Source organism: Piliocolobus tephrosceles, chromosome 12, assembly GCF_002776525.5.
Source record: "Piliocolobus tephrosceles isolate RC106 chromosome 12, ASM277652v3, whole genome shotgun sequence".
Taxonomy (NCBI): domain Eukaryota; kingdom Metazoa; phylum Chordata; class Mammalia; order Primates; family Cercopithecidae; genus Piliocolobus; species Piliocolobus tephrosceles.
In genome coordinates, this window is record NC_045445.1 from 1,857,361 (window position 1) to 1,872,238 (window position 14,878).

The 14,878-nt window shown below is 51.6% G+C and overlaps 1 pseudogene; it reads right to left on the reverse strand.

Moving 5' to 3' along the window:
• Positions 1-10,913: 10,913 nt before the first annotated feature.
• LOC111535851 lies at positions 10,914-12,525 on the reverse strand (annotated as a pseudogene).
• Between the last annotated feature and the right edge of the window lie 2,353 nt (positions 12,526-14,878).

The following is a 14,878-nucleotide window of genomic DNA, read 5'->3' on the forward strand; positions in this document are numbered from 1 at the left end:
CAGACAAATGCTCCTATAGAGAACAATAAGAAAAGTCCGATGAAACATGACAAAAGGATCAGTTTAAAGGCACTGGAGACCTATTAAAATGAATATTGAGGGGCCAACATGCAGGAAAGAAGAGATGAGGCGGCGCTGCAGACACTTCCAGGTGCAGGGAAGGAGGCTGAGAATTGAGGCTTTACTTAGATGGCCACAGCTGGGGGTCAAACACCCAGCAGAGATTTCCACAGTCTCACAGGGCTGGAGAGACAAACTTGGTGACCTAAGGAGCTGAGATTCCAATGAGAAGTGAGAGATGGAAGACTGTGTCTGTCACACTGCTGGCTTGCCACGCAAGACCAATATTGAATTATGAAGTTGTATGTAGTAAGAAGCTATGGAGCCAAGAAGAAAGCCTTTTGAAAATAGGGCAAGCAAAATAAATAAAAGTATTCATATCATAAAGGAAGAAGTACAACTGTCTTTGTTTGCAGGTAACATTTTCTGTGTGGGAAATCTGATAGAATCTACCCAAAAGATCTATTAGAACTAGTAAGGGAGTTTAGAGTTTAGCAAGGTTTTAGGATACAGGGAAGAAGAGATGACAGAGGGGAATGAGGAACTTTCTGGGAGTGATGAATACACTCACTAATCTTGACTGTGGTGATGGGTTCACAGGTGTATGCTTATACCAACGTTTATCACATTTTACACTTTAAATACATGTGTGTGAATTATGTCCGAGTAAAGCTCTTTAAACAAAAAGAAACTAGGAGGGAAAGAAGAGGGCTGATAGGTTGGAAGAAACAGAGGAGTCAACATCTGAAGGCCCCAAAGAGGTTGAAAAAGGATCACAGTAGGGAGTCTGTGGTCAGAAAGTGGCATACTTGAGTCACTGATTCTCAAGATGGGACAATTTTAGGAGATGACAAAGCCTAGGGTGTGACTGACTGGGAGCAGGTAGCTCAGGAAGAGGAAGCTTCAAGGCCCACTGCATATTCTGTCTCTGTTGCCTGAGCATGGTTCCACCCCCACCTCTACTCTTTGCTTGGCTAAATCCTACTTATCCTCCATGTCCCAGCATTCATGTCCCTTCATCAAGGATGCTTCCTCTGGCACCCGCACCCTCTTCTGAGGTCACTCTTTAACACATTCTTATAGCACTCTTGTACTGCTTGCCTTCCTTAGCACTTAACCCAGTGATCACATATGCATTTGTGCAATTCTTTCAGCACTTCAAAGCTCTGTGACAGCAGGAACCCTAGACCATTGTGTCCCTAGCATCTGCCACAAGGCACAGCAGGGCATAGTTGCTGGGTATTGCATGTATAACAGGATGGCAAATGAAATGTGGCCTATTTTCACAGAACTTTAGCCCAAATCTGAGGACAGGAGGTGCTAAGTCCCTGTACGATCTACATTCTCAATGGAAACATCACACATTGTTTGTTATATAAATGAACTAAAGATGGCCTCTGTGTATTGGCCCCTATGTTGTTTATTTCTTCACTGCAGGCTGAGACCTGTTACCTGAAAAGCTCACTGGTGCCCAAGTCATATTTTTACACGTCTGATTATTATGATTATTATTTGAGACGAAGTCTCACTATGTTGCCCAAGCTGGAGTGCAGTGGCACGGTCTCGGCTCACTTCAACCTCCGCCTCCTGGGCTCAAGCGATTCTACTGCCTCAGTCTCCCAAGTAGCTGGGATTACAGGCACACACCACCGTGCCCAGATAATTTTTTGTATTTTAGTAGAGACGGGGTTTCACCATGTTGCCCAGGGCGGTCTCGAACTCCCAAGCTCAGGCAATCTGCGTGCCTCAGCCTCCCAGAATGCTGGGATTACAGGCATGAGCCACTACACCCAGCCTGATTATTTTAGAACATCCCAAATAAGCAGCTTTTTAGCCATTTAAAGCCTGCCTGCTTTGCATATGCAGAGACTCTCCAACGTGGTACCAATTGACCTCACCCAGACACATAAGCTCCCTCTTTGTTCCTTCTCTGCCCTGTGAGTCCCTATGCCTTCCTTCCCTTCCAGGTGGTGGCCTCTTAGCCCATCCATAAACCTCTGGATAGTCCTGTGCTGTGAGGACTTTCCCTCTTATGCAACCCTGTCCCAGTGCCACCCAATAAAGCTCGTTGTGTTACTGTCCCTTGCGGTCATATCTTTTTCTTTGATCAGCCCTCAAATTCCTTCAACAAACTCCCTGAATTTATTAAATGATGGCAAAGCCCATTCAGCAAACACCATCCCATCAAGGCTATTGAAGAGATTAAACATGTCAGAGGTTATTTTTAAACAAAATTTGTAGGAGCAAAGAGTGCTTTGGCTTTTCTCCTACCCTCCCCAGGAGGGAGGATAAGGAGGTGCTATCTCTAAAACCAAATCAAATGCATCAGTTCAGGTCCTCCAGGAAGTCAAGATGGAGTTAGAAATGCAAAAAAAATTATCACAGAAGATAAAAGGGAGATGACACAGAAAGAGGCAGGAAGAACCTTCAGACCACAGGGCAGGTCTAACACAAGTGGAAAGAGAGAGAGAAGGAAGGATTGCAAGGAAGAGTCTCAGACAGTGGTGCAGCTTTCAAAAAGTCATGGCCAGCCCAACAGGGAGCTCTGATGCAAAGATGGCCCATAGAGGAGTCCCACACTGAGCAAAAATGATCCTAGTACCCTGCTGTGCTAAGCCTCTGATAGGGAGCTGCCTGGAACTAGCATGGTCTCACGTCAAATGCTGCCTTAGACCCTGAAGACATTCCACCTGGATGCTGTTGACTAACTGCACTCCTTATAACAGGCCCTCTCTTAAAGTGACATCCAAGCAGTGCACTTCCATAGCTGCCACAGGCCATCCTTTGTGCCACACAGATCCACTACTTCATAGTTGCTTGGGAAGCAGTTCCTTCTTGGCTCCTGTGGGCCACTCTTTCTGAAGGTAGACTTAGAAGATAGAAGTTGGGGGCCGGGCGCGGTGGCTCAAGCCTGTAATCCCAGCACTTTGGGAGGCCGAGGTGGGCGGATCACAAGGTCAGGAGATCGAGACCATCCTGGCTAACAGATGAAATGCCGTCTCTACTAAAAATACAAAAAAAAAAAAAAAAAATTTAGCTGGGCATGGTGGCGGCGCCTGCAGTCCCAGCTACTTGGGAGGCTGAGGCAGGAGAATGGCGTGAACCCGAGAAGCACAGCTTCCAGTGAGCAGAGATCGCGCCACTGCACTCCAGCCTGGGTGACAGAGTAAGACTCTGTCTCAAAAAAAAAAAAAAAAAAAAAGAAGAAGAAGAAGAAGAACAAGAAGAAGAAGAGAAAAGTTGGCAGGACAAAGTACAAGCCCCATCAGTGCAGTTGGTCCTGCAACTGCAACAGGTGTTCATGATTACCCTCTTCCACTATCCATGCTAGGATTCCCTCACCCTCAACTATAACCTCTGCAGTTTTGGCAGCTTCCTTCACCCCTGAGTGGTCTGAGTCCCTTGTATCCATACCCTTCTTAGACCACTCACACTGTACTTAATCACTTACAGCCAATGAGGCAAGGGAGTACCAAAAGTCACTAGAGAAGATCATCTGAGTCCCGAGCATATTCCTCTCTGCCTCTATTATATAATAACAGCAGTCTTGCCTCTTCCTTGATAGTTATCTATTACTCCCACCACCATGATGATTCTTCCTGCTTGCTGGTGTCTGTAATCAAAGAACCCTAAAATGCCAGGCAGCAGTGGTGGCTATAAGTACAACTGGAACCCAGGCTGTATTTCCTGATAAGAGTGCAAAGAACCAGAACCTCTACCCTGCAGAGCCTAGAATTGAGGAGACAGGAAGCACAGTGTTGGCCCCTGAGTAGGTCATTGGGAAAGATGGAAAGTGAGGCCACTTTGGCCTCCACCCTATGGCTTCCAGACCCATGTATTCTTCCTACTGGGGACACAGTGCCACATGGACATCTCTGAGTCAGTGCATATACTGCATCCTGCAGGATGGCGCCTCATCGTTGTAGGGTGTTGCCTCTAAGCATGTGCTTCAGCTACACCTCCAGAAGGCCATTCCAACACTCTATCAAGCTGGCAGCTTCTGGGTGGCAGTGTGATACCAGACTATGCCATGCTCATGGGCTCACGCACATACCTCCTTCATTCTGAAGTGTGTCTCTTGGTAGGATACCCTCTTGTGTGGATTCCAGGTCTGCAGGTCATGCACTCTGAAAGCCCCTGGATAGTGATGTTGGCTGAAATTCTGCCAGGAGGAAAGGAAAACCCATACTCACAATAGGTTTCTGTCCTTGTAAGAAAGAATGGATGTCTCTTCTAAGAGATAACGGACCCAACATGGAGAAATGGTGCCATATTGGGGTCTCAACATTGGTCTCTTTCGCTGGAAGACTGGACCTTCAGAGCCAGTAGCAGCAATAAAGGCCTTGTTAAGTAGGATTCCATGCTTCTGGGCCTGCGAGCAGTCTCCCTCTCTCACACTGTGGCCCATCTGTTTATGGGCCCATTGTGTCAGTTCTGGACTGGCTGATGGTGAAGTGTGGCTAATGTCCAACTTGCTGCATCATTTTGTGCACTTGACTGTTCAGCTCCTCTTCCACTCTTGATGCTTTCTGGTGGGCACTTGTATGTGATGTAAACTTTTCCTTCATGCTCACTCCCATATGTTTATCCATATGTCTCTACCCTAGCCCTCCTTGTCTCCAGTTTTCCAGTCCTTTCCTTTTTAGTCCTTTGGCTAGCCCATTGGCCACTGCTCAGAAATCTGTGCATATTCCCACTGTGGGCCACTTCTCCCACACAAAGTGGATGACAAAGTGCACACCTTAAAGTTCCACCCATCAGGCATATCTTCCCTCCCCACTGTCTTTCAGGGCCGTCCCTAGGTGGGTGTGGCTGGAATATAGCTGCTGTCCATTGGCCAGAGACTGAGCCAAGCCATTCATAAGCAATATTCAGGCCTTTTCCTCCTCCTTCATCCAGCCACATGAGATCACACAGCCATAGGTGTGAGCTAAGGGAGGGGCACTGATATAACTGTGATGGGTCACACAAGTGTCTTGGCTGCTGCTTCCATAGCTCACTCACACTTCTGTTCCTGACTAGATGAACTATTTCCATTGTGCAATGGATTGCTGGAGGGTCATCTGACTTTCACCTGATGGTCTGACTGACCCAGCTTATAAGGAGAAATTTCAGCTTACAAGTGACACACAGTCACTTGGTGTCCCACGGTCAAGCGTTGTCTCTGCCGGGGCCCAGAAGCACACCAGAAGCTGTTTTCTAAAAAGGTGTATGATTCTCTGATGCGGGTGGCATGGCCCTGCTCCAGAACCCTAGGGGCCTGTGTGGCGATCCTTCCATGGGGACTGGTCTTAAACCCTACCCTGCCTCCTTTCTTACCACTGACACCTCTGACACTGCAGGGTCTGTCAGATGAGATGGCTCAAGAGTTGCTTGCACTGCAGCCGGGACCTGCTGCAGATCGCTTTCCTGCTCCCTGCCTCTCTTAAATGTCCCAGCCTTCTGTGTCCCCCAGTGTGTGTACCTCAGAAGTTATCTTATGGGTGGAATGTTTTCTCCCCCAAACCCAAAGAGGTCTACCAGGTGCACTACTTTCTTTATGATGGAGGATTCAAGAGGCAGTAATTTGTCTTTTCCTTTGGAGGGGACATCCTGGCATGCCTCCGACCACTGGACCCCTAAAAACTTCACTGATATAGCAGATCTCTGAATCCCCATAGGACTTATCGTCCACCCTCTGGAGTACACGTGTCTTACCAAGGCCTCCCAGTGTGTAGGCTGCCTCTTACTTGTCCTGTCCAATCAGAACGATGATGTCAGTGTAACAGATCCATGTTTCATTCTATGCACTGTCTAGATGACCCACATCTCTTTGGACTATATTATGACAGAGGATAGTGTAACACAGGGCAGAAGACTTAACATGGTCTTGAGACAAATTGTAAACAAAGATTTTTGTTTGTCCATGTGACCGTGAAATGCTTCTGTGTCAGTCCATTTTCCATTGCTTATAATCGAACACCTGAAACTGGGTAATTAATGAGAAAGAAAAAAAAACAGGTCTTATAGTTATGGAGGCTGAGAAGTCCAAGGTAAAGGGGCAGCATCTGGTGAGGGTCTTCCTGATGGTGGGGACTCTCTGAAGAGTCCTGAGGTGCCACAACACATCACATGGTGAGATGGCTGCGTGTGCTCAGGTCTCTCTATCTCTCTTCTTCCTATAAAGCCACCAGTATCACTCCCATGATAACCCATTAATCCATTAACCCATTAATCAATGATTGGATTAATCTACTCATGAGGGCAGGGCCCTCATGACCCAATCACGGCTTAAAGCCACACCTCTCAATACTGTCACACTGGGGATTAAATTTCAACATAGTGAGGCAGAAATTTAAAAATAAATATGCATTCATTCACTCAAAAAAAAGTAGCAGGCAAGGCAAGGGTTAAAAAGAAAAAACCAAGTTTTTGCTCTGCCTAGCAAGCTCACTTCAAGGACAGTTATAAGATAATGCTATTTAAGAAGCCAAGGCCAAAGGAATAGGCTCCAGACACCCCTCCCCTCCAAAACAAGGTTAAAGGAAAAAAAAAAGAGAGAGAGACAAATTCCTTTACTGTTATTCCTTTCCCTGGCTTCTTAAGCATAACTATGTTTTATAAATATCTGTATTTAGCCAGTTCTTATTTTTCTTTCAATGCAGCTACAAGGCCGCTGGCTATGCAAGGCCACAAGTTAAGCTATGCTATAAATTACATAACCTATCATATAATTAGCTACTTTTATTTTACTTCTGTAAATCCACTTATGAAAACCCCGCTCTGTCTTTGTTTAATGCTCAGCTTCTTGAATACAAATCCACTAAGCTGGTGTGTACCTAAAATAAACAATCCTCCTGTTCTCCATATTGGTCTCTCCGGTCCTCAATTTCCCACAACAATAGGTTTAGGAGGGGACAACCATTCAAACCACAGCAGCTTCTTATCCTCTTTCCTTGATTGGTTGAAACGGAAAGGAATGCCTTCATCAAACCTATGGCCACATACTATGTACCTAAGGCCTTATAAATCTATTTGAGCAATGATACTGTGTCTGGTACACAGTGTCTGCAACTGGGATTATTACTTGATGAAGCATGAGGTAGTGTACACTCGTTCTCCAGAATTCATCCAATTTCCACAGGGAACAGAACTGGTGGATTAAATGGAGATATGATGGGGACCGCCATACCTGTTAATACATCCTAGAGGTCTTTAAAGTGGCTCTAATCTCCATTATGCCTCCCGCAAAATTGTCACCTTTAGAGGCAGATAGATCCCCACTCAAAAATCAGCTAGGATGTTAAGACTGATGACACCACATACGTGCCAAGAGGACAAGAAAAGTTTCACTATGTAGATAATTGAGAGTTTTCAGGAGAGGGGAGCAGTCACCTCCAGCAATTCCAAAATGGCTTCTGGAAGCAAAGGAAGGAGAGTGGCCTAGGTTTTCACTGAAGTTAGAAGTGGGGGCCAAGGTGAGAATTCCCACATGGAGACAGGAACTTGCATGGTTTGAATTTCCTTCATGCAGCAAAGAAGGGGGCATGCAGGTTTTTTGCCAGCTTGCTCAGAGGTAGGTTACAATGGGAAAAGGAAAGGTCAGTTTCTAGGGAGAATAAAAGCTGAGGCAGGTGCTTCTCCAAGCACTGCTGCTGCTCTGGGAAAGGGAGGCTCTTAGTTACTTGAAAGTTAAACCTTAAAGTGGCCTGTGCTCTGCCTGGCCTTCAGTCAGGAAGAGGTTATGCTAGAAGGAATATAAAGTACAGCCAAAAGAGAACCACCGTGAAAAGAGAGATGACATTGGGCTTTCTCAGGTGCTTGGAACCCATGCCAGCACAGAAATTGCTTGACTTAGTATAAGCAGACCAGGAAGATACTGTGGACATAGACCAGACTGGGCAACAGAACAAGACTGTGTCAAAAAAAAAAAAAAATGACAACAGGAAAGTCACGACTGTGCTGTCACTCCCTGTGTAATAATTGAGCTTTCGTTGAATGATACTGAGGGCCTGTCCAGGCAGGAGTAAGAATGTTAGATGTACAAATATACTGAGTGTTTGTGGTGCCATCACAAGCATCGAGGAGGCAGGAGATGGTTTACCATACCTGACAGTTTAGGAGACATTTTGAGTATCAAAATGCATCAGCCCCCCCCATCCTTCACCTTTGGACTCACTGCCAGAGCGACACAGCCAGCAGGTTTGCTAACTCTTGACAGAAGGAGCACATCACAAGCTGGAAGCCGCAGACTGTAATGAAAGCAGCACAGGTCCCAGAATTAAGAAGTCTGGTTCTGCAATTTTGTAACCAGAGCAATTCCCACCAATCTCTTGTCCTTGGTTTCCACCCTTAAACAAAGAGAGGCTTCCTGATCTCTGGGGCTAGGGAAAGTAAGGCTCCACTGCCCTGCAGGATGTCAGGATGACGCCACCCCCATGGCGCTCCCTCTTCAAACTTCTAGGGAACAAAGTCCCTCCTCACTGAGCCCCACAGACCAGCCCCAGTCAGCCCGAGGGCCCAGCGTGGTTGGAGGATTCGGCTGCCCTCCCTGTCTGCGCGTCCACACCCCCTTCCCGGCGACAGCCCTGACGACCCGTGTCTGGTGTCCCAGACGCCATGGCCGCCCGGGCTCCTTGCGAAACAAGCTCAGACCGCAGGAGCCCCGTTCAGCCCCCGCGGGACCGTGTTCCCTTCTGCCGGCGACGGTCCACGTGCGGTCACCCCACGGCCACTCTGACCGCGGCTGCAGACCTTGAGCACGGGAAGGGGCCGCCCGCGCCTCGGGCCCATTCGTGATCCTCGGGCGCCCTCTGGCGGCCGACGCTGGCGGGGCCTCAGGAGAATCTCCGCCGAGGCCGAACTCGCCCTGGGGGGCCATTTCGCTTTGTGGAGGGTCGCATTTTCCCAGCGGGCACTGCGACCGACTGTGACTGTGGTTCCGGGTATGGTGGTGCACGCCTGTGGTCCCAGCTACTCGGGAGGCTGAGGCGGGAGAATCGCTTGAGCCCAGGAGGTCTGTGTTGCAGTGAGCTATGATAGCGCCACTACACTCCACCCTGGGCAACAGAGCGAGACCATTTCTCAAAAAGAATAAAATGACAACCAGAAACATACGACCGTGCTGTCGCGGCTGCAGGAAATGGCGGCGTGCCCAGGCGCACTCATGACGGCTGCGCGCTCGCCAAGGTGCACAGGCGCACACACGTCGTGTACCCTGGTGGCGGTTGCGCATTTGGACAGGCGACACGTCCTGCGCCCGCTACCCAGACCCTGGGGAAGGCGAGGGGTGCCGCTCTGCTCTGCTCCTTTTCCTTATCCATCTCTTCTGTCTTTCCAAAGAGATGGTGAAAGCTCTAGCACCGTAGTCCACACACAGGATAAACATGAGAAACTGAGAAACAATTAAAAAATGACCTAACCACAGTTAGGTCATTCTCTACAATCGGTGGCCTACTATGCCCTGACCGTATCCCAGTGACCACAATGGGGTCAGAATTCCAGGCCACTGTTGTCCCCCAGCTCCCATTTTATCCCAAAGAGACCTTTCCCACTATTTACCCACAGCAGAGGCGAGGCCGACTGGAACATGAAATGAAATTTATTAAAGAGAAACATGTACTGAAATCATTGAAGAGAAGGGAGCCACAACACAGAGAGAAACTGCAAACAGCAACCACAGGACACAGGTCCTGGGATCCCTTCTCCTGGGGTTCCTGGCAAGGTGCCTCGTCTACCCCCCTCCTGCTGCTGACCCCGCTGCCACCTCCCTCCTTCCTAAGGGCCCCAGGGTCCGCCTCTTGCCAGGACGGTGGACTCTGGCAGTGTCCACTGGCTACAGGGAACCCCCTCCCGAGCCCATCTGCTGGGGCAGGGCCCTGCCCTATGGCCCTCACAGACAGTCACAGGACACCAGTAAACACAGCAGGGAACAGCCCACCAGGTCGAGGAAACAGTCATGAGTAACAGGGGTGGAACGCCAAAGCATGAAGCTCTCCTCGGAGCCTCAGGCAGGGCAGCCCCACTCCATCCCGGGTCCGGCTCTTCCTCCCACAGTCATGGTCACCATCGTGGTCACAGGGTGGGCATCCGCTGTGCCCTGGTGCCTCCTTCCCACCATCTCCTGGGACTGTGCTGAAGGCCTCTGGGGAGGAGCTGCTCAAAGAACACACACAGCTCCACGAGAACGAGCAGCCCCTGGCCTAAATCTACACCAGGAAAGCAGAGGTGGTGTTTAAGATGCAGGACAGACAGCAGCGAGCAGAACCTGGGCTTGCAGGAGGCTCACAGCACATGCCCCGCGCCTAGAGGCGGTTGCCCAGGTGGGTGCACAACACACAGCTTTGCACAGGAAGGACAGCTAGCAGTGGGTGGGCGTCTGCTGGGTCACTACGGGGCCCACACAGGTGAGGGTGGGCTTCCCAGAACAGGGGGCAGCCTGCCCTGGGGACGGCAAGTGGGGCGACCCTTTTGGGAGACCCAGGCGGTTGGCACCCTTGAGAGGACCTCTTTGCCCCTGTCTCTTCCAACCCAGGACAAGGGGTGGGGGCAGACATCTTCAGGTGCCCCCACCCAGGCCGCAGCTGGCCACTCAGGGCTCCCTCCAGGCCAGAACCCTGGAGACGGCAGAGTTTGGGGCTGGGGCTGGGTGCAGCACTGGGTGCAAAGGAAGGGCACCTCCCCCAACCCCATTTGGTATCAACGTGGTCATCTGGGTCACCAGGAAGGGCTGATGGTGGTGGCCAGGGCCCTTTGGAGGGAGGTGGGGGACCCTGATCCTGATGTGGGATGAGGGACCAGCCCTGGCCTGGCCTCCCCTCTGCCTCCAGGATGCTGCAGCCTGAGAGGAGAGGAGGCCCTGGGGCCCTCTGAGCCTATTTGCCTGGGGAGGATTTGCGCTGGCCCACCTTCCTGGCCCTGTCCTCATTTTCCAACTCCTCCAGGATGAACATAAGCCTCCCTTTGCGGGACTGCTCAGCCTCCTGGCCTCCTGCCTGGACAAGGCCCTCTGGCTCCTTTGAGCTCTGCAGGGGCATTTTCACCTTCCCCAGTGGCAAGGGTGGACCTGACAGCCTCTTTGGTGGCAGGAGCAGTCTCAGCAGCATCTTCTACACTGGGGGTCAGCCTGGCTGGCGTCCCCCTGGGCTAAGGAAGCCTGGGCAGCATCTCCATGGTCAGGAGCTGCCTGGGCGGCAACTGGGTCTTCACTTTCCACTGCGGCCACTGGCCAGGCCACACCCTGCTGGCTCCTCACTGGGGAGGCCGCCCACACCTCCGTCTCCTGGATGAGCTGGAGCAGCCCCAGGAAGCTGGGTGGCCTCCTCTCCAGCTGCATCCCCCTCAGGGTATTCTGGAGGGCCTCCCTAGGGCAGGCCTGAGGCAGCACCTACCGCATTCACAGGTGATTGGCCAGGGCCGGGCGGACGGCCCCCTTCTCCAGGGCCATCTGCAGCAGGCCTTCCAGGCGTACCAGGAAGGCAAAGGGCCCCTGCGTGCAGGTCAGGAACTTTAGCCTGGAAGTCATTCGAGTGTCCCGGTTCCTAAATACCTGCCCCAGCGCTGCCGCCAGGCAGTCCAGCACCGCCAAGTTGGGATCTTCCTCCAGGAGGCCGCTCACGACGTCCGGGACCAGGCCACCCAAGCTCTCCAGCAGCCACCTCTTCCCCTCCCTTTCCGACGCACGGTACCACAGCTGCAGCATATCCCTGGCGCGCTCCACCCAGCTCTCAAAGGACTCTTCCTCGCAGCCTGGCTGCTCCCTCCCGGAAAAGGGTCTCAGTTCCCGGTAGGCCCTGTTTTCCAGCACAGCCTGCAGGGTGCAACACCAAGGCTGGACCCAGGCTCTTGTTACATTTGTCCCTCCTGCCTCACCCACAGCTCCTGCCTCACCTGCAGGTCCTGTATCACCTGTGGCTCCCTCATCTGACTCTCTCGCCTCTTCTGCAACTCTCAACTCATCTCCAGCTCCTCCCTCACCTGCACCTCCGGCCTCACTTGCAGATCCTCCCTCACCTGTGGCTTCCACCTCACCCTTACCCACAGCTCCTGCCTCACCTATGGCTCCTGCTGTACCTGCAGCTCCTCCATCACCTGCCTTGTCTTCCTCACCTGCAGCTCCTGCCTCACCTGCACCTTTGGCCACTGCTTGCTCCTGGGGCTGTGCAGGGAAACTGGGTATATCCTGAAATCAGCATCAGGGGCCTGGGGCAGGGAGATCATGTTCCAGTGTCCTTTGCCTGGTATTCGACAGGGAATCAAGCTTCGGTTTAAACCCTCAGCGAACTCCACCAAGGCTGCCCTGGCCCCGAGCTCCTTTCTGAAGTGCTTGGTGAGCACTCGGTACCTGCCCAGGGGCGACAGGGCAGCCCGCACGGCCTCCTGGAACTCATGGTCCTCACAGTCGTCAGGGATATCCAGGATGAGCAGGGAGCGCTCTGCGTTCGCACCCATCCACCTGCACCAGTCCCGAAGCATCGCCAGAGGCATCGCAGGGGACTTGAGGGAGAGAGCCTGGTCAGACAGGAATGTGTGCTGACTGTTGCCGTCTCTGACGCAGCCTGTGAGTGCAAAGGGGAGAGAGGGATGTTGGTGCCAGTCAGCCCACCCCCACCGCACAGCCAGAGACCAGCCACTCCCAAATGCAGGGCCTGAAGCATCTCCCCTGCCCAGTGTCACAGCCCATGCTCCCCCGCCCCATGCTCCCCCACCCCTACTGCTGCAGCTCAGAGCCCTTCACTGCATCCCTCACCTCCACAGCAGGAAGCGCCTCTTTCACCTTGGTGTACAGCCACTGATGGCAGAGCTTACAGCTGGAGCCACTCCAACCATCCTATGCAACCCTGCAGCTGGATGCGCCCACCTCCTCTTTCCCAGCACTTGACCAGGAGCCCCCTCCCTAATCCCATCATCCCTGCAACCTGGCAACCCCCTCCCACACCTCCTGTGTCAGCAGCCAGGAGTCCCCTTCCCCCACAGTCAGAGCCCCTGTCTCTCCCATAGTCCCCTTCTGTAGCCAGAGGTGCCCTGCAGCCAGGAGCTCACCCCACCCAGACTCCTGCAGCAAGGAGACCCTCCCCCCCTCTCCTCAGGTTCCAGACCAGGACCCCCTCTCGCACCTACTGCCTGGGGGCACAGCGATCTGGCTCCTCCCCAGGGTGCCCTCGGCCACTCTGGGGTCCCGCTGGTGCCTGCTCTCTGTCTGCAGACACTGCAACCACCCGTGGGCAAATGCCACCTTCAGGCTGTGGAGCCCACTCCAGAGACCACCTCGAGGCCCTGGAACAGGAATGTGGAAGATCACGCCTCAGCAGTGCAGCCGGGGCTGCACAGGGCAGGGATATCTCAGGTCGGCTGTACTAAGGGCACATGGGCTTCCAACTTCTCCCAGAAGCCTCAGATAGATGAGGGAGAAAAATCTCAGAGTCTCCGGGGGAGGCAAATAGCTAGACAGGGGGAGGCATCCATGTTGCCCTGGGAACGGAACCTGCATGGTAAGGGCTTGATGTGCCAAGGCTTTGAGCCTCCGGGGGCAACAGGCCCAACCATTGACCCTCTACCCTCAAAATGGCCTAGTGGAAGTGTTGAGAGAAAAAGGGGGTTGGAAACTGGCAGAGAGAAAGCTCATGCTTAGGGGCAGGGTCTGGAAGCTGGGAGTTGGTGGACAGCCAGGTACTAGGACTCCAGACTAGGTCCCCCAAATCACTACATTCACAGGCCTCAGTAGCTCAGAGGTGACTGAGGCAGAACCTCTTTCCGAGGCATCACCTTCTGTGATGTTGTGATACCAGGCAGCTAAGCAATGGCTTCCAGCACTATTTTCTTGTCACATGAAGGAGATTGATTTAATGGGCTCTCAATGGTTTTTTTTTTTTTTTTTTTTTTTTTTTTTTAGACGGGATATCAGCCGGGCGCGGTGGCTCACACCTGTAATCCCAGCACTTTGGGAGGCCAGAGGTGGGTGGATCACAAGATCAGGAGATTGAGACCATCCTGGGTAACACGGTGAAACCCCATCTCTACTAAAAAATACAAAAAATTAGCTGGGCATAGTGCCAGGCACCTGTAGTCCCAGTTACTCGGGAGGCTGAGGCAGGAGAATGGCGTGAACCCAGGAGACGGAGCTTGCAGTGAGCAGAGATTGCACCACTGCACTTCAGCCTGGGCTGGAGAAGGAGTAAGACTCCTTCTCAGAAAAAAAAAAAAAAAAAGACAGGATCTCACTTTGTTGCCCAGGCTGGAGTGCAGTGGTGCAATATGGGTTCACTGCAACCTCTGTCTCCCAGGTACAGGTGATTCTCGTGCCTCAGCCTCCTGAGTAGCTGGAATTACAGGCCTGTACCACCACACCAAGCTAATTTTTGGATTTTTAGTAGAGACGGGGTTTCACCATATTGGACAGGCTGATCTCAAGTGATCTGCCCACTTTGGCCTCCCAAAGTGCTGGGATAACAGGTGTGAGCCACCACACCTGGCTGAAGAAGGTGACATCTGCAAATATCTTGCTCAGTGACCATCAATTTAAAATGTTGTCTGCTTTTAACATATTTATTAAAACATTACCAGAAAAGCCTGTTTTTGTGGTTTTTTTTTTTTTAATCACAAAGAAAGAAAAACAAATATATTCTGTTATAAAGGTCCATAACTTCTGGGCCTGAAATGTAATCACAGGCTTCAGACCCTTGCTCCACGCAGCCTGGGCAGGGATATGCAGCAAGTAACCCAGCTTTCAGCGGAACCAGCCCTGCCTCAGATCTCCTTACTCAGAACCTGCATTTTTTTTAAGATTACCAGGGAATTTATGTGCACCTTGAAGTATGCTACCTGTGCCGCACCCACACCC